This window comes from Triticum dicoccoides, chromosome 2B (assembly GCF_002162155.2).
Source record: "Triticum dicoccoides isolate Atlit2015 ecotype Zavitan chromosome 2B, WEW_v2.0, whole genome shotgun sequence".
Taxonomy (NCBI): domain Eukaryota; kingdom Viridiplantae; phylum Streptophyta; class Magnoliopsida; order Poales; family Poaceae; genus Triticum; species Triticum dicoccoides.
Genome location: NC_041383.1, coordinates 168,628,951 through 168,653,187, shown reverse-complemented (window position 1 = coordinate 168,653,187; position 24,237 = coordinate 168,628,951).

Sequence of the window (24,237 nt, the reverse complement as noted above, 5' to 3'; positions counted from 1 at the left end):
GACATGCTTTACAGCTTAGAACCGGGGCTCCAAAAGCGTTTTGAGCAGCATGGAGCATATGAGATGTTCCAAGAGCTAAAAATGGTTTTCCAAGCTCATGCCTGGGTCGAGAGATATGAAGTCTCCGACAAGTTCTACAGTTGTAAGATGGAGGAGAATGGTTCTGTCAGCGAGCACATACTCAAAATGTCTGGGTTGCAGAACCGCTTATCTCCGCTGGGAGTTAATCTCCCGGATGACGCGGTCATTGACAGAATCCTCTAGTCGCTCCCACCTAGCTACAAGAGCTTTGTGATGAACTACAATATGCAGGGGATGGTGAAAACCATTCCTGAGGTATTTTCAATGCTGAAATCAGCGGAGGTGGAAATCAAAAAGGAACATCAAGTGTTGATGGTCAATAAAACCACTAGTTTCAAGAAAGGAAAGGGTAAGAAGAACTTCAAGAAGGACGGCAAGGGAGTTGCCGCGCCCGGTAAGACAGTTTCCGGGAAGAAGCCAAAGCATGGACCCAAACCTGAGACTGAGTGCTTTTATTGCAAGCGAAGCGGACACTGGAAGCAGAACTGCCCCAAGTACTTAGCGGATAAGAAGGCCGGCAACACCAAAGGTATATGTGATATACATGTAATTGATGTGTACCTTACCAGTACTCGTAGTAGCTCTTGGGTATTTGATACCGGTGCGATTGCTCATATTTTTAACTCAAAACAGGAGATGCGGAATAAGCGGAGACTGGCGAAGGACGAGGTGACGATGCACGTCGGGAATGGTTCCAAGGTCGATGTGATCGTCGTCGGCACGCTACCTCTACATTTACCTATGGGATTAGTTTTAAACCTCAATAATTGTTATTTAGTACCAACTTTGAGCATGAACATTGTCTCTGGATCTCGTTTAATACGAAATGGCTATTCATTTAAATCCGAGAATAATGGTTGTTCTATTTATATGAGAGATATGTTTCATGGTCATGCCCCACTGGTCAATGGTTTATTCTTAATGAATCTCGAACGTGATGTTACACATATTCATAGTGTGAATACCAAAAGATGTAAGATTGATAATGATAGTCCCACATATCTGTGGCACTGCCGCCTTGGTCACATTGGTGTCAAACGCATGAAGAAGCTCCATACAGATGGACTTTTGGAGTCTCTTGATTTCGAATCATTTGACACGTGCGAACCATGCCTCATGGGCAAAATGACCAAGACTCCTTTCTCCGGAACAATGGAGCGAGCAACCAACTTATTGGAAATTATACATACTGATGTGTGTGGTCCAATGAGCGTTGAGGCTCACGGTGGCTATCGTTATGTTCTCACCCTCACTGATGACTTAAGTAGATATGGGTATGTCTACTTGATGAAACATAAGTCTGAGACCTTTGAAAAGTTCAAGGAATTTCAGAATGAGGTAGAGAATCAATGTGACAGAAAAATAAATTTCTTACGATCAAATCGTGGGGGAGAATATTTAAGTCATGAGTTTGGTACGCACTTAAGGAAATGTGGAATCATTTCACAACTTACGCCGCCTGGAACACCTTAGCGTAACAGTGTGTCCGAACATCGTAATCGCACTCTACTGGATATGCTGCGGTCTATGATGTCTCTTACCGATTTACCGCTATCATTTTGGGGATATGCTTTAGAGACAGCTACATTCACTTTAAATAGGGCACCGTCTAAATCCGTTGAGATAACACCGTATGAATTATGGTTTGGAAAGAAACATAAGTTGTCGTTTCTAAAAGTTTGGGGATGCGATGCTTATGTCAAGAAACTTCAACCTGAAAAGCTCGAACCCAAGTCAGAAAAATGCGTCTTCATAGGATACCCTAAGGAAACAATTGGGTATACCTTCTACCTCAGATCCGAAGGCGAGATTTTTGTTGCCAAGAATGGGTCCTTTCTGGAGAAAGAGTTTCTATCGAAAGAAGTAAGTGGGAGGAAGGTGGAACTTGATGAAGTACTACCTCTTGAACCGGTAAGTAGCGCAGCTCAGGAAGATGTTCTTGTGGTGCCTGCACCGACTGGAGAGGAAGTTAATGATGATGATCAAGGTACTTCGGATCAAGTTACTACTGAACTTCGTAGGTCCACAAGGACACGTTGCACACCAGAATGGTATGGCAACCCTGTCCTAGAAATCATGTTGTTAGACAACGATGAACCTTCAAACTATGAAGAAGCGATGGCGGGCCCAGATTCCAACAAATGGCTTGAAGCCATGCAATCCGAGATAGGATCCATGTATGAAAACAAAGTATGGACTTTGACAGACTTGCCCGATGATCGGCGAGCGATAGAAAACAAATGGATCTTTAAGAAAAAGACGAACGCGGATGGTAATGTTACCATCTATAAGGCTCGACTTGTCGCTAAGGGTTATCGACAAGTTCAAGGGGCTGACTATGATGACACCTTCTCGCCCGTAGCGAAGCTGAAGTCCATCTGAATCATGTTAGCAATTGCCACATACTATGATTATGAGATGTGGCAAATGGACGTCAAAATGGCATTCCTTAACGGCTATCTTAAGGAAGAATTGTATATGATGCAGCCGAAAGGTTTTGTCGGTCCTAAGAATGCTATCAAGGTATGCAAGCTCCAGCGATCCATTTATGGGTTGGTGCAAGCATCTTGGAGTTGGAACATTCGCTTCGATGAGATGATCAAAGCGTTTGGGTTTATGCAGACTTATGGAGAAGCCTGTGTTTACAAGAAAGTGTGTGGGAGCTCTGTAGCATTTCTCATATTATATGTGGATGACATACTTTTGATGGGAAATGATATAGAACTTTTGGACAGCATAAAGGCCTACTTGAATAAGTGTTTTTCAATGAAGGACCTTGGAGAAGCTGCTTATATATTAGGCATCAAGATCAATAGAGATAGATCGAGACGCCTCATAGGTCTTTCACAAAGCACATACCTTGACAAGATATTGAAGAAGTTCAATATGGATCAGTCCAAGAAGGGGTTCTTGCCTGTGTTGCAAGGTGTGAAACTGAGCTCGGCTCAATCCCCGACCACGACAGAAAATAAAGAAAAGATGAGTGTCATCCCCTATGCCTCGGCTATAGGGTATATTATGTATGCCATGTTGTGTACCAGACCTGATGTAAACCTTGCCGTAAGTTTGGTAGGAAAGTACCAAAGTAAACCCGGCATGGAACACTGGACAGCGGTCAAGAATATCCTGAAGTACCTGAAAAGGACTACGGATATGTTTCTCATTTATGGAGGTGACGAAGAGCTCGTCGTAAAGGGTTACGTCGATACTAGCTTTGACACAGATCTGGATCACTCCAAGTCACAAACCGGATACGTGTATATTTTGAATGGTGGGGCAGTAAGCTGGTGCAGTTGCAAGCAAAGCGTTGTGGCGGGATCTACATGTGAAGCGGAGTACATGGCAGCCTCGGAGGCAGCACATGAAGCAATCTAGATGAAGGAGTTCATTACCGACCTAGGAGCTATTCCCAATGCGTCGGGCCCGATGACTCTCTTCTGTGACAACACTGGAGCCATTGCCCTTGCCAAGGAGCCCAGGTTTCACAAGAAGACAAGACATCAAGCATCACTTCAACTCCATTCATGAAAATATTCAGGATGGAGACATAGATATTTGTAAAGTGCATACGGATCTGAATGTCGCAGATCCATTGACTAAACCTCTTCCGCGAGCAAAACATGATCAACACCAGAACTCTAAGGGTGTTCATCACAATGTAACTAGATTATTGACACTAGTGCAAGTGGGAGACTATTGGAAATATGTCCTAGAGGCAATAATAAAATGGTTATTATTATATTTCCTTGTTCATGATAATTGTCTATTGTTCATGCTATAATTGTATTGATCGGAAACCGTAATACATGTGTGAATACATAGACCACAACAAGTCCCTAGTGAGCCTCTAGTTGACTAGCTCGTTGATCAACAGATGGTCATGGTTTCCTGACCATGGACATTGGATATCATTGATAACAGGATCACATCATTGGGAGAATGATGTGATGGACAAGACCCAATCCTAAGCATAGCACAAGATCGTGTAGTTCGTTTGCTAGAGCTTTTCTAATGTCAAGTATCATTTCCTTAGACCATGAGATTGTGTAACTCTCGGATACCGTAGGAGTGCTTTGGGTGTACCAGACGTCACAATGTAACTGGGTGACTATAAAGGTGCACTACAGGTATCTCCGAAAGTGTCTGTTGGGTTGGCACGAATCAAGACTGGGATTTGTCACTCCGTATGATGGAGAGGTATCTCTGGGCCCACTCGGTAATGCATCATCATAATGAGCTCAATGTGACTAAGTGGTTAGTCATGGGATCATGCATTATGAAATGAGTAAAGTGACTTGCGGGTAACGAGATTGAACGAGGTATTGGGATACCGACGATCGGATCTCGGGCAAGTAACATACAGATTGACAAAGGGAATTGTATACGGGATTACTTGAATCCTCAACATTGTGGTTCATACGATGAGATCATCGTGGAACATGTGGGAGCCAACATGGGTATCCAGATCCTGCTGTTGGTTATTGGCCGGAGAGCTGTCTCGGTCATGTCTATGTGATTCCCGAACCCGTAGGGTCTACACACTTAAGGTTCGATGACGCTAGGGTTATTAGGAAGACTTGTATGTGATTAACGAATGTTGTTCGAAGTCCCGGATGAGATCCCGGACATCACGAGGAGTTCCGGAATGGTCCGGAGGTGAATATTTATATATGGGAAGTTGTCGTACGGTCACCGGAAAAGTTTGGGGGCATACCGGTATTGTACCGGGGCCACCGGAGGGGTTCCGGGGGTCCACCGGGAGGGGCCACGTCTCTCGGAGGGCCTCATGGGCTGTAGTGGGAAGGGAACCAGCCCTTGGAGGGCTGGGAGCATCCCCCCCTTGGGCCCATGCACCTAGGGTTGGGGGGAAACCCTAGAGGGGGCGCCCCCTTGCTTGGGGGGCAAGCCCCCTCCCCTTGCCCCCCCCCTCTAGATCTCATCTAGAGGGGGCCGGCCCCCTTCCCCTTCCTCCTATAAATAGAGGGGCGAGGGGAGGGCTGCAACACAACACCTAAGGCGCAGCCCCTCCCCTCCCCAACACCTCTCCTCCTCCGCGAGCGCTTGGCGAAGCCCTCCCGGAGTACTGCCTCTCCATCACCACCACGTCGTCGTGCTGCTGTTGGAGCCCTCTTCCTCAACCTCTCCCTCCTCCTTGCTGGATCAAGGCACGGGAGACATCACCGGGCTGCACATGTGTTGAATGCGGAGGTGTCGTTGTTCGGCACTAAGATCAGAATCCACCGCGATCTGAATCGCTTCAAGTACGACTCCCTCATCCGCGTTCTTGTAACGCTTCCTTCTCGTTGTCTTCAAGGGTATGAAGATGCACTCCTCTCTCTCTCTCTCATTGCTAGTTACTCCATAGATTGATCTTGGTGATGCGTAGAAAAAAAATTATTTTCTGCAACGATCCCCAACAGGACCTGCACTCCAGCAAAAGGTATATCGATTTCATTTGCCATAGCACCAGCCGTACCACAGAAAAATCCCACTCCAGCAAAAAAGTATATCAAGTCCACCGGCCGAAGACCTATCCCAACTGCAGAGACGGCCAATTCCTGCAGATTGGAACCCCATTCCATTTATTCCCAGTTTAAAAAACAATGCTTTCAATGTTGTTAGGGACTACATGCATATATTCCCATCATGGGAAGATTATAGTGAAGACAAACACCATTTTCACATCTTCCTGTCCAACTTATGTGTAAGCGCTATTATTCATGGTTATTATTTTCCTGTTTTCTGTTGATTGAACACATCAATGATTTACATTACATTGTTGTAACTAGGCGAGGGTCAATCTGGATAGTCATGATGAGCAAAGCTTGCTTGTGCTTTTCAAGAAAGCATTGCAGCAGTATCGGTGTTACCTGAGAAAATCACACTTTGATGGCAAGTCTATAAATGAATTTCCGGTGAAGTCTCCTGTGCTAAATTTAGAAGACATTGAATGGAAAAACCTTGTTATGCACTGGTCTCGTTCCCAGGATGAGGTATTGTCTATGAAATCACATGACAATTTGAACTTCTACTTTTCCGCATGTGCCTTACGGATCTTTTTTGCAGGAAATCTGCTCGAAGAAGAATTCCGGTTTGAAAAGAACGACAGGATGTCGCAAATATGCTGCCCGTTGCTTTGCTCTTGTTAGTACCTGTTGTCCTGTATCATTGTACTTGCATACATACCCGGTTCATTATGTGACAACAGTATGCATGATAGCTTGCTTATCAATTGTTCGCTCCAAATTATCTGATCTGTATGAATGGTTACATTAGTGTAGAATATATCCAATGCCAATGAATTTTTTTATCTCTGCATTGTTCTTGTAAGTACATGTTGTCCTTTATCAGTGTACTTATATTGACAGGTAGTTGTTCATGTACCATCACTCTGCGGCTTATTTTGCTTTGCCCTCCATTTTCTACACATTAGATCTATATTTACTCTTACCATAAGGTTGGTACTGAAGAAGTTTAGCTGTGCATTGCTCTTGGCTGTGCCTTTTGCCTGTATCGCTACACATACATTTATAGGTACTTGGTTATGTAGCATCACGCTTCATCTTATCTTAAATATTCTCCATTTTTTGTATATTATCACATCTATATTTACTATTAACAAAATGTAGAATAAAGGCAATGCTTATGAAGAAGCTTCTGTGGTAAACTTCTTGAAGTCCCCCCCCCCCATCAGCATGGACAAGGGCTTTATAGAGCCTGTCTTCACTAGTAATGTAAGTTTGTCCTTCTCAAGCCTTCAAACTTTGTTGTGTATATTTGGTTAGGCATGACTGCAACAGATGTTTATTTTTGGTGTTTGCATCAAATTGCATGTTCAAAAAAGTTTTCAGTTGTACAACCAAGTTCCTTCTTCATACCATGTAAATTAAACTATGCAGAGCAAGTGATCTTCTTTTGCACTGCATGTATGCTTCTGTTCTTCATCCGTAATCCAGTAGTGTGGTGACCCTACCCACTACAGCACAATGTCATATTCTGCAATGTCTTAACTATGAACAATGTCATATCATTCTACTATTATTTAAACCGTCTCTTTATTTGCCAATCTGAAATGGGATAAATTGATAGCACACTAACCATTGATACTTATGAGTTCTTGATCTGTAATCCAGTGGTGTCGTGAAGCTGCCAACTCCTTCACAATGTCATTTCCTGCCATGTCTTGACCTGAACAATACCATATTGTGTTAATGCAATTTTAAACTGTGTCACTTTATTCGTCACTAAGAAATGTGATGAATTGTCAGGACTGATACTTTTATGTGCAAAACATGTCATCTGTCTGCTTGTTTATCTTTCAGAGTGAGGAAGATATAAGTGTTGAACAAGCGCAGTCTCATCATCTTGCTCAGCTGCTTGCGCTATAGCTGGCCAGCAGGGCTAACCTTTCTTGAACTCTATTGAAGTGCTGTCGGTTTTGTATATTATTTTGTCGGCGTGTTTATTTGCACTGGTGGCGATCTTTGATGCCCAGTGTATGTAATCTGCTGTCTGCATGTGCTTTATTATCATAGTGGCAAACTTTGATGCCCAGTGGATGTAATATGCTGTAATTTCTTTATTGTATAGTCTAAGTTTTTTCTTATTCACGATGCTACAGTTATTTTACTGTATATATCATGTCTTCACAGTAAACCCGCCAAACCAAAAAATTACGGTACATAATCGGGCCGTCATGCAATCACGATGTATGATCCGCATCATGGGTCCCGTCATCTTGGTCCGCTAAAAGGCCAAAAGTAAACTGCCCACTAGTAGATTCGGGCCTTTAATAGGCCGATTAACCCCCGGCCCTCTTTTCGCAAGAAAACTCAATGAGCTTTTAGGAGGCTGGGAAGTAGGTTGGGCCTGAAACATGCCGAACAGCTCACGGGCCGGCAGCAGCCCGAAATGGACCCCGGCCCATGATTGTGCGAATCAAATCACGGGCTTTTAACAGGCCAAAATTGCCTCGGTCCTTGTTTGGCCCAATCAGATATCGGCTGCGAGCAGGCCGGATGCAAGTCGGGCCGTAGTTAGGCCCAACTATATGACGGGCTTTTAACAGGCCAAAATTAATATAGGGCCGAAATGTTAAACGGGCCCTTAACAGGCCGAATTACTAAATGGGCCTTTAGCAAGTGGGCCCAAAAACATAGCATCCAGTTGACGGGCCGAATCTGATATGGGCCATAATTGAGCGTAAAGCCTCTTAAAGGGTCGGACCTGATCTGGGCCGTGATTTGGCCCAGAATGTGGTAGGATTTTTATGGGCCGGATCTCATATGGGCCATTATTAGGCCCGGAACATGGTAGGCCATTAATGGACCGGATCAAATATGAGCCGACATTTGGCCCAAAACATGGCAGCCAGTTAATGGGTCGGCCTACTAGGGTCCTCAAAATCTTGTGGGCCTACACCTGGGCCGGCCCATTAATGTCGGCGAAATCTCGTGGGCCTTTAGCTGGGCCGGCCCATTATGATCCGCAAGAATTTTGCTGGCCTTTACCTAGGCCGGCCCATTATGGCACACAAAAATCTTGTGGGCCTTTACCTGGGCCGGCCCATTATGGCCTACAAAATCTTGTGGGCCTTTAGCTGGGCCAGCCCATTATGGTCCGCAAAATCTCGTGGGCCTTTAGCTGGGCCGGCCATTATGGTCCGCAAAATCTTGTGGGCCTTTAGTTGGGCCGGCCCATTTAAACTTGATGGGCCGGTCCATGTGTCAACATATCATAGGCGCGTCTCGCCCATTGGATGAGTGACACCTGTGCCAACGCGGACCTGACACGTGTCTCCTCCAGCCAATGATGATTTTACATGTGGAAAATCCCCATTGGTCGGGGCTGTTAACGGGTTATCGGATCCAAAATGGGACCCGATAGCTTAACGGTGTTCCGTTACGGTGGATGCTACGTGTCGGTCGCCCTTGACGAAAGCACTTCTATGACACGCGATTTATCATCATGGAAGTGGACACTTCTGTGATGATAATTTTGGTAATGTCATGGAACACTTCTACGACAGCACAGGTATGACTATCTTGATTCTGTAATAAAATCGTCATGGATGTACATGCATGACAAAAAACACGACCTACTGTGACAAACACGTATCATCACGGAAGTGTATTTTTCTTGTAGTGCACCTACACTTGTGTTGCGGTCAAGATATTCCATTCCTACCATATGAATCTTGAACTCTAGCCTTCCCCAAGTTGCTTTCCACTCAAATCTTCTTTCCACCAAATCCAAATCCTGTGAGAGAGAGTTGAGTGTTGGGGAGACTATCATTTGAAGCACAAGAGCAAGGAGTTCATCAACAACACACCATTTGTTACTTCTTGGAGAGTGGTGTCTCCTAGATTGGCTAGGTGTCACTTGGGAGCCTCTGACAAGATTGTGGAGTTGAACCAAGGAGTTTGTAAGGGCAAGGAGATCGCCTACTTCGTGAAGATCTACCCTAGTGAGGCAAGTCCTTCGTGGGCGACGACCATGGTGGGATAGACAAGGTTGCTTCCTCATGGACCCTTCATGGGTGGAGCCCTCCGTGGACTCGCGCAGCCGTTACCCTTTGTGGTTGAAGTCTCCATCAACGTGGATATACGATAGTACCACCTACTGGAACCACGACAAAAACATCCGTGTCTCCAATTGCGTTTGCCTTCTCAAACTCCTCCCCTTTACCTTCATATGCAATTGTTTTACTTTCTGCTGCTATACTCTTAGAGTTGCATGTGTAGGTTAATTGCTTGACTTGTGCTAAGTTGCTAAAATCTGCCAAGAAGTAAAATTGGGAAAAGGCTAGATTTTTATTTGGTCAAGTAGTCTAATCACCCCCCTCTAGACATACTTCTGATCCTACAAATAGTGATCCAGGAATGGATCACAAGATAGAGGTCAAAGTTATCCTTAGTAACTAGTGGACTAAGGAATTTTTCTCGATTATGGAGGTGGTAAAAGAATTCGTCGTAAAGGGTTACGTCGATGCAAACTTTGACACTAATCCGGATGACTGTAAGTAGTAAACCGGATTCGTATAGTAGAGCAGTTATTTGGAATAGTTCTAAATAGCATGTGGTAGTTGCATCTACAAGATGACGTAGAGATTTGTAAAGCACACACAGATCTGAAAGGTGCAAACCTGTTGACTAATAACCTCTCTCACAAGCAAGATATGATCAAACCCCATGGGTGTTGGAATCATTATAATCACATACTGATGTGAACTAGATTATTGACTCTAGTGCAAGTGGAAGACTGTTGGAAATACGCCCTAGAGGCAATAATAAAATGGTTATTATTATATTTCCTTGTTCATGATCATTGTCTATTGTTCATGCTATAATTGTATTAACTGCAAACCGTAATACATGTGTGAATACATAGACCACAACATGTCCCTAGTGAGCCTCTAGTTGACTAGCTCGTTGATCAATAGATGGTTATGGTTTCTTGACCATGGACATTGGATGTCATTGATAACAGGATCACATTATTAGGAGAATGATGTGATGGACAAGACCCAATCCTAAGCATAGCACAAGATCCTGTAGTTCGTTTGCTAAGAGATTTTCTAATGTCAAGTATCATTTCCTTAGACCATGAGATTGTGCAACTCCCGGATACCGTAGGAATGCTTTGGGTGTACCAAACATCACAATGTAACTGGGTGGCTATAAAGGTGCACTACAGGTAGCTCTGGAAGTATCTGTTGAGTTGGCACGAATCGAGACTGGGATTTGTCACTCGTATGATGGAGAGATATCTCTGGGCCCACTCGATAATGCATCATCATAATGAGCTCAGTGTGACTAAGGAGTTAGTCACTGGATCATGCGTTACGGAACGAGTAAAGAGACTTGCCGGTAACGAGATTGAACGAGGTATTGGAATACCGACGATCGAATCTCGGGCAAGTAACATACCGATGGACAAAGGGAATTGTATACAGGACTGATTGAATCCCCGACATCGTGGTTCATCCGATGCGATCATCGTGGAACATGTGGGAGCCAATATGGGTATCCATATCCCGCTATTGGTTATTGACCGGAGAGGTATCTCGGTCATGTCTGCATGGTTCTCGAACCCGTAGGGTCTACACAAGGTTCGGTGACGCTAGAGTTGTTATGGGAAATAGTATGTGGTTACCGAAGGTTGTTCGGAGTCCTGGATGAGATCCCGGACATGACGAGGAACTCCGAAATGGTCCGGAGGTGAAGATCGATATATTGGACGAAGGGTATTGGAGTCCGGAATTGTTCCGGGGGTACCGGGTGACGGCCAGTGTGACTGAAAGGAGTTTCGGAGGCCCCGACAAGTGTTGGGGGGGCTTATGGGCCAAGGGGAGGGGCACACCAGCCTACTAAGGGGTTGTTCGCCCCTTCCACCCCATCTCACGTAACCTGGAGAGGTGGGGGCGCCACCCCTAGGGCAGCCGCCCCTCCCGGCTTGGGGGGCAAGATTCTTAGGGGTGGGGGCGCCCAAACCCATCTAGGGTTTCCCCAGGCCGCCACCCCCTCCTCTAGATCCATGTAGAGGGGCCGGCCCCCTCTCCCCTGTGCCCTATATATAGTGAGGGGGTGGGAGGGCAGCCACGACCTTCCCCTGGCGCAGCCCCTCCCTCCCCCAACACCTCCTCCTCCTCCGTAGTGCTTGGCGAAGCCCTGCAGGAAAACCACAAGCTCCACCACCATGCCGTCATGCTGACGAAGCTCGCCCTCAATTTATCCTCTCCCCTTGCTGGATCAAGAAGGAGGAGACGTCCATGGTCTGTATGTGTGTAGAACGCGGAGGCGCCGTCCGTTCGGCGCTAGATTGGATCTTCCGCAATTTGAATCCCGCGAGTACGACTCCATCAACCGTGTTCTTGTAACGCTTCCGCTTAGCGATCTTCAAGGGTATGAAGATGCACTCCCTCTCTCTCGTTGCTAGCATCTCCTAGATTGATCTTGGTGGCACGTAGGAATTTTTTTGAATTATTACTACGTTCCCCAACAGGAGTATCTAGGTAACATTAGGGTTTTGGTTGATGTGTGTCTTAAGGTGTTATTTTAGTACAAACTCTAGGGATGTTTGTGACACTTATAGGAATAGCCCAATAGATCGACCAGAAAGAATAACTTTGAGGTGATTTCGTACCCTATAGTAATCTCTTCAGTTGTTCTATGCTATTAGTGACTTTGGAGTGACTCTTTGTTGCACGTTGAAGGATTGTTATATGATCTAATTATGTTACCATGTTTTAGAGAACTTGCACTAGTGAAAGTATGAACCCTAGGCCTTGTTTCTAAGCATTGCAATACTGTTTTCACTCACTTTTGCTACTTGCTACCTTGCTGTTTTTATATTTTCATATTACAAAAACCTATATATACCATCCATATTACACATGTATCACGATCTCTTCGCCGAACTAGTGCACCGATACAATTTACAATTGTATTGGGTGTGTTGGGGACACAAGAGACTCTTTGTTATTTGGTTGCAGGGTTGTTTGAGAGAGACCATCTTCATGCTACACCTCCCACAGATTGATAAACCTTAGGTCATCCACTTGAGGGAAAATTGTTGCTGTCCTACAAACCTCTGCACTTGGAGGCCCAACAACGTCTACAAGAAGAAGGGCGTAGTAGACATCATAGACCACCTAGCGACGATTACAAGCACTAAAACGAGCCGAAGGTGGGGCTGTTTCTCTTCCCCATCGCTCCCTGCACTCCCCTCCGCCCCTCACCCCCCAGATCCGGTCCCGGACGGCCTCCACCGGTGGCGGGGGCAGCCTTTCCTAGCGCACTGGCGGTACATGTGCCCCCCCAACTGCGACTCCTCTACTCAGGTCTACCCAGATGGGATCTAGGGTCACCCCGACCGGTCGTGTTGTTCTTCAATCGTCCTTCGTGGTGGTCGGGCATGCCCTACTTGTTGCAGCACCCTCCTCCGCCCCTTCCCCTGGCTCGTCTTCGGGTCAGCCTCTTCGGGAGGCGGCCTTGGAGATGTCTGGTTGTGCCTGGCGGCAGCTGCTTCCTGCAGCGCGTCGGCCGGGAGGTTTGCCTACGCGTGAGTCTCCTTCACCACCCACCCACCCTAGCAGGGGCCGCTTCGGCCCAACGACCATGGACCTGCGACCCCTCCCATGTCCATGGCCGACCGATATGGCTTCCGATCCAACGCTCCTTGGGAGCTGCGCTCTTTCTGGCTCTTTTGGCTCGCTAGCTCTTCGACATCTCCGCACCACCACCACCCTGCTGGTGCCCTTGGTTGGCATTCTATCCCGGCGCATCATGTATTCCCAAATGGTTCGGGAGCTTCCCCCCTTCCAACTCCTTGAGCCCGCTGGCATCCCTGCTGCTCCGGTCCTAGTGGCGTGGATGTGCGCTCCCTTCCAGATCATGGCTCGTCCGGGTCTCCGGACACCATTGCATCCCCGCCGCCTCTCATTCTTCTCAGCCATGCAACCTTGCCCTCCTCCAAATCTCGCACGTCCGGCGGTGCTCGGTGGCTCCTTTAGTGTCAGGCGTGGCTCCCCTTCTTGTAGTCGCAACTCCGGCCTATGCCCAACTTCATCTTCTCTGGTTCGTGCTCCGGCGGCTTGGGATTGCTTTGATTTTGGCCAGAACGAAATCCTTGCATCCTATGCTGGCAGCGGCGACACCTGCGGGGTGTTGTCCCTTCTTGCAGGTGCTGCCATGGCCGTTATATGTGCCCCTCTTTGAGCATTAGGGAAACCCTAGGTCCGGTTTTCCAGATCGAACGACGACAGTGTCTTGGTGTTGTTCTCCTTTGTGAAGGCGTTGTCTTTTTTGCTTGTGGTGTCCACGGTGCTGGATTTGGAGATGTTGGTTGTCTATTTATTCATTGGACTGCTTCTCTAGTCGGCGAGTTTAACTGTGTTTTTTGGGGGGGTCGAGCATGTTATGTCTCTCTACTTCCGACAACATATATCACGCCTCTTGCGTCCATGCCATGTGTACCAGCTTCTGTACTCATTCTAACTTCTTCCACCAATGAAATGATACGTAACTTCTTCTACCAGCCGTAGGATGCGTCATCTTTCCAACAGTGGTGCTGATGCATATTATCCTTTTTCACAATCAAATTTTGCAATTGGCGTGCGCTGATGCATCTAGAATACGTGCGTTGACTTTTGACGTCACACGTTGCACATTTTTTTCTGAACCTTACATGTTGTACAGTTGAACTTGAACACGGCCGCACGGGGCCTGCGGCACACGCGCACCACGAGCGACACGCCCCATATTTTATGTGAAGAGTTTGCTTATCCACGAGCGACCGCCCGTCCGAGATAGCACGACACGTACTATACCCAACTGACACTGCATCTTTCACCGCAAGGTCTTCTTCAGTTATAGCCGCATTGCATGGCCGAGAGCCCGAGATCTGAATTGCACTGATCAAGACAGCACTTACCCAAAGAGCGCGCATGCTGCCACCGCGGCATCACTCAGCATGCGCATGGCCTTCGAGGCAAATTTGACAAATTTGACATGTGGACGAAATCAAATCACAGAATGAACTGCCCGTGAAACTATTTCACGCGGTTGACCTTTTTGTGTGACGCCCGACACAAAGGCGTCACACTACACTGTGCAACGCCTCACAAATAGGCGCTACACGCCTGGCCAGCGTTGCACCCCGAGACTGCCTAAAAATTGCTAAGTCAATGTGTAGAGCCTAAGAGTTAGGCGCTGCACTGTATAGTGTGGCGCCTAGCTCTCAGGCGCTGCACTAGTGGTTGCACTACAAAATGAAGCAACCACTAGTGCAATGCCTAGAAGCTAGGTGCTACACTGTATAGTGTGGCGCCTAGCTCTCAGGCGCTGCACACTGACTTAGTAATTTTCGGATCACACGGGTGCGACGCTAGCCAGCGCATGTAGCGCCTATCTGTGAGGCGTTGCACAGTGTAGTGTGGCGCCTTCGTGTTGGGTGTCACACAAAAAGGTCAGCCACGTGAAATAGTTTCACGGGCGGTTCATTTTTTGATTTGATTTCGTTCATAGGTCAAATTTGTCGATTTTGTCGGCCTTCAAAGCGTTGCTGCTGCCATCTCCGTAGCACCACCATCGACCGGCGCCGTCAACCTGTTCATCCATGTTAGACAGTATAGCTTCTATATTTACATGTGTATATTGTAACGTTGTATACCACCTCATTATATATATGTGATAAGCCACCCCTAGAGGATTGTGCCGGTTCCCCCAAACCTATTGTCTTATATGGTATCACGCTAGGTTATGTACGCTTCCGCCCAAACCCTAACCATCCGACACCACCGCCGCCGCCGCCCTGCCACCGCCTCCCTCCGGATCGCATCACCGCCATGTCTTGCGCTGCTGCGTCCGGATCCACCACCGCCGGCTTCCTGCCGGCCTCCCTCGTGGCGCTCCTGTCCCGGCCGCTGGATGCTGCCTCCATGCAGTCTCCGATCAGGACGCGGAGCATGGGCTCCCTCTTCGCGCTCCCGCCAGCTGGCTCGTCGCCCGGACAGGTGCTCGCGGTGCACACCGCCGCCACCCAGTCCGCCTCTTCCACCGCGGCCGCCGTCTCGCCTCTGCCGCTAGTGGTGGAATCCGCCATGATGGCAGGTCTTGCGGCGTCGGCCCCAGCCGCCGCGCCCCCTGCACCCGCGCCGGCTGCGCCTCTAACTGTCTCCACGATGTCCGCACCTCAACCAGTCTCCTCGATGGGATCGCAGCCGCCGCCGCCGTTTCACTTCAGCCATCTCATCACCATTAAGTTGTCATTGGACAACTACATCTTCTGGTGTGCGCAGGTTCTTCCGCTCCTTGGGAGTCATTACCTGCTTGGCTATGTTGGCGGCTCTCTCCTTGCCCTCCCATGATGGTGGACAGCGTGCACGGTCCGGTCTATAATTTGGCCCACCGTGTTTGGACGGGGCAAGACCAGGCGAACCTCTCCTCCATCCAGGGGCCGCTCTCTCCGGCTATCGCTGGACTTGTCGTCTTCGCTAAGACGTCTCATGAGGCATGGAATATCCTCGAGCGCTCGTTTGCGGCACAGTCACAGGCACGTGTCTCTGCGCTTCGCCGTCAGCTTGGCGAGTGTGCGAAGCTTGACTCCACGGCCACGGGGTTCTACAACAAGGTCAAGGGCCTTGCTGACACGTTGGCCTCCATTGGACAGTCGCTCACCGATTCCGAGTTCAACTTCTTCATTGTCAACGGGCTTGACGAGGAGTATGATGCTTTGGTCGAGATCATCAACGATCAGGGCAACTCCACTCCCATGGCGGCACATGAGGTCTACTCCCGCCTTATCCTCACCGAGCAGCATGTCGAGGCGCGCCGCTCCAAGGCCAGTCACGGCTCCCTCTCTGCGAACGCCGCCACTAAGGGTGGCCGCAACTCATCCAAGGGGCCACCACCTGCTTCGTCTTTGCCATCTTCGGCTCCCCCCGCGTTCGCAACTCTTCCAGGGGCCAGTGGTCGACGTGTGTCAGTTGTGTGACATTGAGGGCCACTAGGCCTCCAAGTGTCACAGACGCTTCCAATGGAGTTTTCTTAGTCTTGGCAATGACGGCAAGGATACACGCAACTTTGCTCGTCAGGTCGCCATGGCTGATCGTCCGGCGCCGCAGAAGCAACATGGACACACTCAGTCCTACTCCATCGATCCACACTAGTACATGGACTCTGGGGCGACAGAGCACCTGACGAGCGAGATGGGGAAGCTTCACACTGATGAACCCTATCATGGCTCCGACAAGATCCACACCGCCGATGGAGCAGGTATGCACATCTCTCATATTGGTCAAGCATCTCTTCTCACTAGACATGCCAATAGGAGTCTTCAGCTTCGCAATGTTCTTCGAGTTCCATCTGTGACACGTAATCTTCTTTCAGTTCCTAAACTCACACGTGATAATAATGTGCTTTGTGAATTTCATCCTTTTGATCTTTTTATTAAGGATCGGGGCATGAGGGACATTCTTCTTAGTAGGCGGCTCTCCCAGGGCCTCTACCGTCTGGAGCATCCTGGCGTTGCTCGCGTTTTTAGTGGAGTTCGAGTATCTCCGTCACAGTCGCATGCTCGTCTTGGTCACCCGGCCACACCTATTGTCCGTCATGTTTTGCGTCGTCATGAGCTTCCTAGTGTGTCTAGTAATAAAGATGTAGCAGTGTGTGATGCTTGTCAGCAGGGGAAGAGTCACCAACTTCCTTTTTCGGAGTCCAGTCGTGAGGTGAAACATCCTTTAGAACTTGTGTTTTTAGATGTATGGGGTTCTACTCAGACTTTTGTCAGTGGTCACAATTATTATATCAGTTTCGTTGATGCTTATAGTCGCTTTACCTGGCTTTATCTTATTAAACGTAAATCTGATGTGTTTGACATTTTTGTTCAGTTTCAAAAACATGTTGAACACCTTCTCAAGCACAAAATTGTTCATGTCCAGTCGGACTGGGGCGGCGAGTATCGCATCCTCAGCTCCTTCTTTCAGTCGCTTGGGATCGGCCATCATTTAGCATGTCCACATACACATCAGCAGAATGGTTCAGTAGAACGTAAGCATCGTCACATTGTTGAAGCTGGTCTTACTCTTTTGGCCCATGCATCTGTTTTGTTTCTTTTTTGGAGTGATGCTTTCACCACTGCATGTTTTCTCATCAACCGTACTCCCACTCGTGTTTTGAACATGAAGACTCCCATTGAAGTTCTTCTTAATGAACAACCGTACTACACATTTTTCAAGGTGTTTGGGTGTGCTTGCTGGCCCCATCTCCGTCCATATAACAAGCACAAGCTCGAGTTTCGTTCCAAGAAGTGTGTATTTCTTGGTTATAGCTCTCTTCATAAAGGATACAAATGTCTTCATGTGCCCACTAATCGTGTCTATATCTCTCGGGATGTCGTGTTTGATGAGCATGTTTTTCCCTTTGCCAAACTCCCTGTGTCCACTGCCGAACCACCACCCATGCATTCATCCTCCGTTGCTTCTGACCAATTTGATGATGTTGCATATTCTCCTCTCTTGTTGCCTAACCATGGTGCAGGCACTGGTCGTGGGGCTCGTTTGGAGATCTTAGAGGCACCATCGCCTCCTAACGAGTGCCATCTTTGATTTTCAGTTTCTTAGCGGAGTCATGCTCGAATCCGGGAGGTTCTTTACGTTTCCCTTCATACTCAGAAATTTTAAGATCCAAAGAATCCAACCGCTCATTACAAAGGGTAATCAACATATTCATGCGGTGAAGATCTCCGCTAACACTTTTAAGAGGCTCAAGAGATTTTTGTAAATTTTTTGTTACTTCGCAAATCTTTCCAAACACTTGGGTTTCTTCTTGGGTAGGATGTGGTCCTCCCTTTTGAGGTAGTGTTCCCACTATTCCCTCTATAATTTCATGCGCAATAATAGGATCAATTTCAATAAAGTTTCCCTTGGCAATGCAGTCCAAGAGTTGTCTATGCGTCATATTTATCCCAACATAAAAATTGCGAAGAAGAATTCTAAAGTTCACCTCTAGGGTGCACTTGCGATAAGATTCCATCATCCTATACCAAGCATCTTTCAAATTTTCTCCTTGCCTTTGCTTGAAGTGAAGAACTTCAAACTCGGGAGACATAGGAGCGGATAAGGAACTAGCCATAATAACGAGGTAAACGAGCAAGCACAAGGGCGACGGAAAAAGGAAAGAAAAAAGAGAGGATGAGATTGGGAAGGAGAAGGCGAATAAAACGGCAAGGGTGAAGTGGGGGAGAGGAAAATGGCAAATAATGTAAATGCGAGGGAGATGAGTTTGTCATGGGTACTTGGTATGTCTTGACTTGAGCGAAGACCTCCCCGGCAACGGCGCTAGAAATCCTTCTTGCTACGTCTTGAGCTAGCGTTGGTTTTCCCCGAAGAGGAGAGGGTGATGCAGCAAGTGTAGCGTAAGTATTTCCCTCGGTTTTTGAGAACCAAGGTATCAATCCAGTAGGAGGCTCCTCAAAAGTCCCATGCACCTACACAAACAAACTGAGAACTCGCAACCAACACAATAAAGGGGTTCCCAATCCCTTCACGGCCACTTGCGAAAGTGAGATCTAACAGAGATAGTATGATAAATATATTTTTGGTATTTTATGATATAGATGCAAGAAAAGTAAAGATGCAAATAAAAGTAGATTGAAAGCAAATAAGATAAGAGATAGACCCGGGGGCCATAGGTTTCACTAGAGGCTTCTCTCGAGAGCATAAGTATTACGGTGGGTGAACAAATTACTGTCAAGCAATTGATAGAAAAGCGAATAATTATGATGTTATCTAGGCACGATCATGTATATAGGAATCACATCCAAAACAAGTAGACCGACTCCTGCCTGCATCTACTACTATTACTCCACACATCGACCGCTATCCAGCATGCATCTAGAGTATTAAGTTCATAAGAATGGAGTAACACATTAAGCAAGATGATATGATGTAGAGGGATAAACCCATGCAGCATGATATAAACCCCATCTTGTTATCCTCGATGGCAACAATACAATACGTGTCTTGCAACCCTTTTTGTCACTGCGTAAGAACACCGCAAGATTGAACCCAAAGCTAATCACTTCTCCCATGGCAAGAAAGATCAATCTAGTAGGCCAAACCAAACCGATAATTCGAAGAGACTTGCAAAGATAACTCAATCATACATAAAAGAATTCAGAGAAGATTCAATTAATAACCATAGATAAATCTAAACATAAACTCACAATTCATCGGATCTTGACAAACACACCGCAAAAAGAGATTACATCGAATAGATCTCCACAAGAGAGGGGGGGACATTGTATTGAGATCCAAAAAGAGAGAAGAAGCCATCTAGCTAATAACTATGGACCCGTAGGTCTATGGTAAACTACTCACAACTCATAGGAGGGGCAAGTATGTTGATGTAGAGGCCCTCCGTGGTCGATTCCCCCTCCGGCAAAGTGTCGGCGAAGGCTCCAAGATGGGATCTCGCGGATACAGAAGGTTACGGTGGTGGAAATTGTGTTTCGTGGTGCCCCTGGATGTTTTCGGGGTCCGTAGGTATATATAGGAAGTACGTCGGTGGACATCCAGGGGCCCACGAGACAGGGGGACGCGCCCTCCTATCTCGTGGGGCCCTCAGAGCTTTCTTGACTTGCACTCTAGGCTCTCCGGATCAGATTTGTTCCAAAAATAACGCGCCCGAAGGTTTCATTCCGTTTGGACTCCGTTTGATATTCCTTTTCTTCGAAATACTGAAATAGGCAAAAAAACAGCAATATGGGCTAGGCCTCCGGTTAGTAGGTTAGTCTCAAAAATAATATAAATATGTAAAATAAAGCCCATAAGCATCCAAAACAGGTAACATAATAGCATGGAACAATCAAAAATTATAGATACGTTGCAGACGTATCACCTCCTTCGTCGCCATCGCCTTCCTCGTCGGCACCTTCAACTGTGCCTGACGATCACATGGCACCACTGCATGGCCTCGGTCCTCGTGCCCATGCACAACCGACCGATGCCCCGGTCCTGTCGCCCGCTTCGTCGCCTCTGGCTTCTGGACCGGCATCGCCGCAGCTGCGGCCCGCGACCCCGGTCACGCCAACGGCGTCTGGGCCGGCCTCGCCCGCTCCCGCCTTGTAACACCCCAAAAATTTAACCAAATTTTTGATAATTAAAATTTTGCCAAGAGTTTAACATTTTTGCCTGCAAGTATATTCCTGTTGATTTCAGAACTTTCCTTTGATATTAAGGAGTTTTATTTTTCCAAAGTGGAGCTTTCCAAAAATATATTGGACTTCTATGCTCTCTCATTTTTCTTAATCAATGGATTTATTTATTAAATTATTCCACCCTCAGCTTTATTCATTAAAATGACTTTCTTTAAGTTTTGGAGCTCTTTTTGAACTACAACCAGTTGTTAACTTTAACTAATATTCCAACCAAAATTTGGAGATGTCATGTGATGTCTCTAAATCACTTTTGTGCAATAATATATTTATTTCATTGCATATTATGAGTTTTTCACCTGTTATTCAAATCTGGTCCAGTGGGCACTTTTGCACTACAGCCTATCTAAATATTTCCCTAGAGCCTCCACCAAAATTATGGGATGTCAGTAGTAGCATGCCATCCAACTTTATGCAAAAACATAGTGTTGTTATTTGGAAAATTTGAATGAATCAACCTCTTTTTCATTCTGGACCAGGCTTGTGTTTTCTACTGCAACCCCATCCTTTCTTGCTCAAGTGACCTTGTGCTTTCTCATGCTTGTAGTCAACCCTGCAAAACCCCTTAGTCCAGAGCACTCTTTGGAACACTTTTGGTCCATGTAATGATGCCATTTACTCCCTGTCCAGAATTGTAGTTTTGCAAAACTTGCACTAGCAAGTTTCTCCTTTTGGCAAACTAACTTCATCACCCCCTCTTTCTTCTAAAGAGACCCCACTCTGGGAGTTTTGGCCACCCCAAGAACTGCCTAGGTGCCTTTGGCATTTTGACAAACACCCTGAGTGCATAGCCAGTTTTGGCAGGATTTCAAGTTTACATTGTGAACTTGAGCCCCTGACCTATCCACCATGTCCCTTGATTCCCTTTCTAACCCTAGACTAGCCCTGTTTCTTGCCAGCCTCAACCGCGACCTCTAGGCTGCCCTGGCTTTTCGTCGAGCACGTCCCGGGCGTGCACCGGGCACGCCCAGAGCGTGCGTTTGGCACGCACGTGCGCCCGAGCCGCCGCGTCCCACCCCGCACCCAATCCGGTTCGTGACCGACCGCAACCAGCACGTCGTGTCCCCTTGCACCGCCACGCCACCCCGACCACCCTAGCACCCCACAGCACCACCGTCAGGACGGCCGTGGTGGCTAGTTGACGGTCGCATGCAGGCCCCGGCCGTGTCGGCGCCGCCCAAGCCGCCAGCGCTTGCCACCTGCCTCCAGGAGTAGTGCGTGCTCATCCGCAAGCGTGTCCCATAGGGCTCGTCGCCGCCACGTCGCCCAAGCTACAGCATGGTGGTTCGCCGTCGTCCTTATCGCCGGCCACCTCGGAACCGACCTCCATCGCCTATATAAGGAGCCCCGAGCTCATCCATGCACGCAGGCAGTCCCAAACCATCTCCCTAGGACCCCCATTGGCAGCAAATCAACTCGAGGAGGTCTCCTTCCCCATCTCCGGCAACCACAGCCGCCGCCACGGCCCCGGCCATTCCGGCGCCACCAGGGCCTCCCCCTCTCCACTCTCTCCACCAGGAGCCTTCCCTTCCTCCCGTGAGCCCGTCCCCCTACTGGATTTTGATCGGGAGCCACCGCAGCCCCAAACCCACTTTGCTTCCGAATGCCTCCTCCGCCGCGAAGCTCGCCGCCGGCAGCTCACTCCGTCCCCGCCGACCCAGCGACCACCGGAAGGACCGCCCCGGTCTTGCGGATCCATCCCGACCATCTGGAGCCCGCGAGGAGCTGCCGTTCGCCGGCGTTGATCGCCGTTGCCTCGCCGCCGTTCGGGCAGAGAAAGAGGAGGGAGAGTTGGACTGGTCAAACCTGACCAATGGGCCCCCTGGACCCACTGTCAGTGACCCCGTCCAGTCCACGTGGGATAAATGGAAGTGCATTTCCAAAATGCGCCTTCGACGTGTACGTATATATTCGAAACGTTTTCTTTTCTGTTTTTATTTAAATAATAGATTTTTGACCAAACTTTGACCAGTTGTATCTTATTAAATACAACTCCAAATAAATTAATTCTTTTTCCTACCTCTCTCAAATATTGTCTAGTTTATTTTAAGATTTATTTGAAAAAAATTCAAAACAACTTTTTGTGCTGTTTTGATTTTGTGTGTTAATTCATATATATTCTTTTAAATAGGATTTTTGAAGATTTCAAGATGTTTTGGAATGCACCCTGCTTTCCCATGACCTGAAGGCAAGCATTCTGAACCTTGGTGTAATTTTTTGTATGTGTTGTTTGACTCGGTGACAACACCACCCCGACTCAAGCATACGTCATTTTATGTGAGGATGTGTTCCTACTCATGAGTGCATGTTAATGAATTTCATGCAAATGGAGTTGATATGGTTATGATGCAAATCACCGTCATATGCCTTTCATGCATACCAGAAGGGAAGCCGGGAAGGCCACTGTCTTGGGTGGACACGCTCTTGTCCCTAGTCCTCCGTCGAGACGGTCGTGTCCAGTATGGCATGAGGGGTATGTCGCGTGATGTTTCTATCTGTTGGTTGAAGTATATGTATGGTTATGCTAATCTTGCAGGGAATGTTTGAACCTCCTGAGTCGACCGTAGATCGAGTCTTGTGCCATTAACCCCCATACTTGCTTCGTACTACCACTCGTCTCTACAACAAGTAGGGTACGGTTCAGTAAGTTGTCAACCCCTTTCCTAGCACACACCATACAGAGAGGCCATGGTGGAAGATACTGGAGGCATCCGGTAGTCATGCCACCGGGTCCGGGAGCATGGGTGTTTCGGTTGCAGCCGAAGGGGGTAGCTCCCCGGTTTGCGCGCGGTATAAATTTTGTGATCCCATGCTACGTCGAGGTTGTAGCCTCCCCACTTAGAGTTTTGCTTGACAGGTGTCGTGGGTGATTCCAGACACATGTGAGTTAAGCTGGTGTGTGCAAGTTAGGTGTGTTTTCAACTAAAAGGCCGTAGACGGAATTAGTCCCGATGGACTAAAGGAATCCGTTACTCGTGGGTAAAGAGTACACCCTTTGCAGAGATTAAACCTATTCGAATAGCCGTGTCCATGGTTAAGGACTACAGTCTGGGATGGGTCAAGTGTCGGTCTTAGAGTCGGTCTTCGGAGGTGAAACTGTTAAACCAGAACTGGGAACACAACTTGTGACCTGTGATATTTATGATTATTATTTTTGTTGTGGACTAACCCGTGATATTATTGGTATTATCGAATATCCCTGGGATGGTTCTACCTCCTGGATATTCACTGTGTTTTCTTTTAAAGCCCTTTATGTGGTGTCGCTAAGACGCCCGACTGTGGCATTTCTTTTAAAGCCCTTTATGTGGTGTCGCTAAGACGCCCGACTGTGGCATTTCTTTTAAAGCCCTTTATGTGCTGGCGCTAAGACGCCCGACTGTGGCATTTCTTTAAAGCCCTTTATGTGGTGTCGCTAAGACGCCTGACTGTGGCATTTCTTTT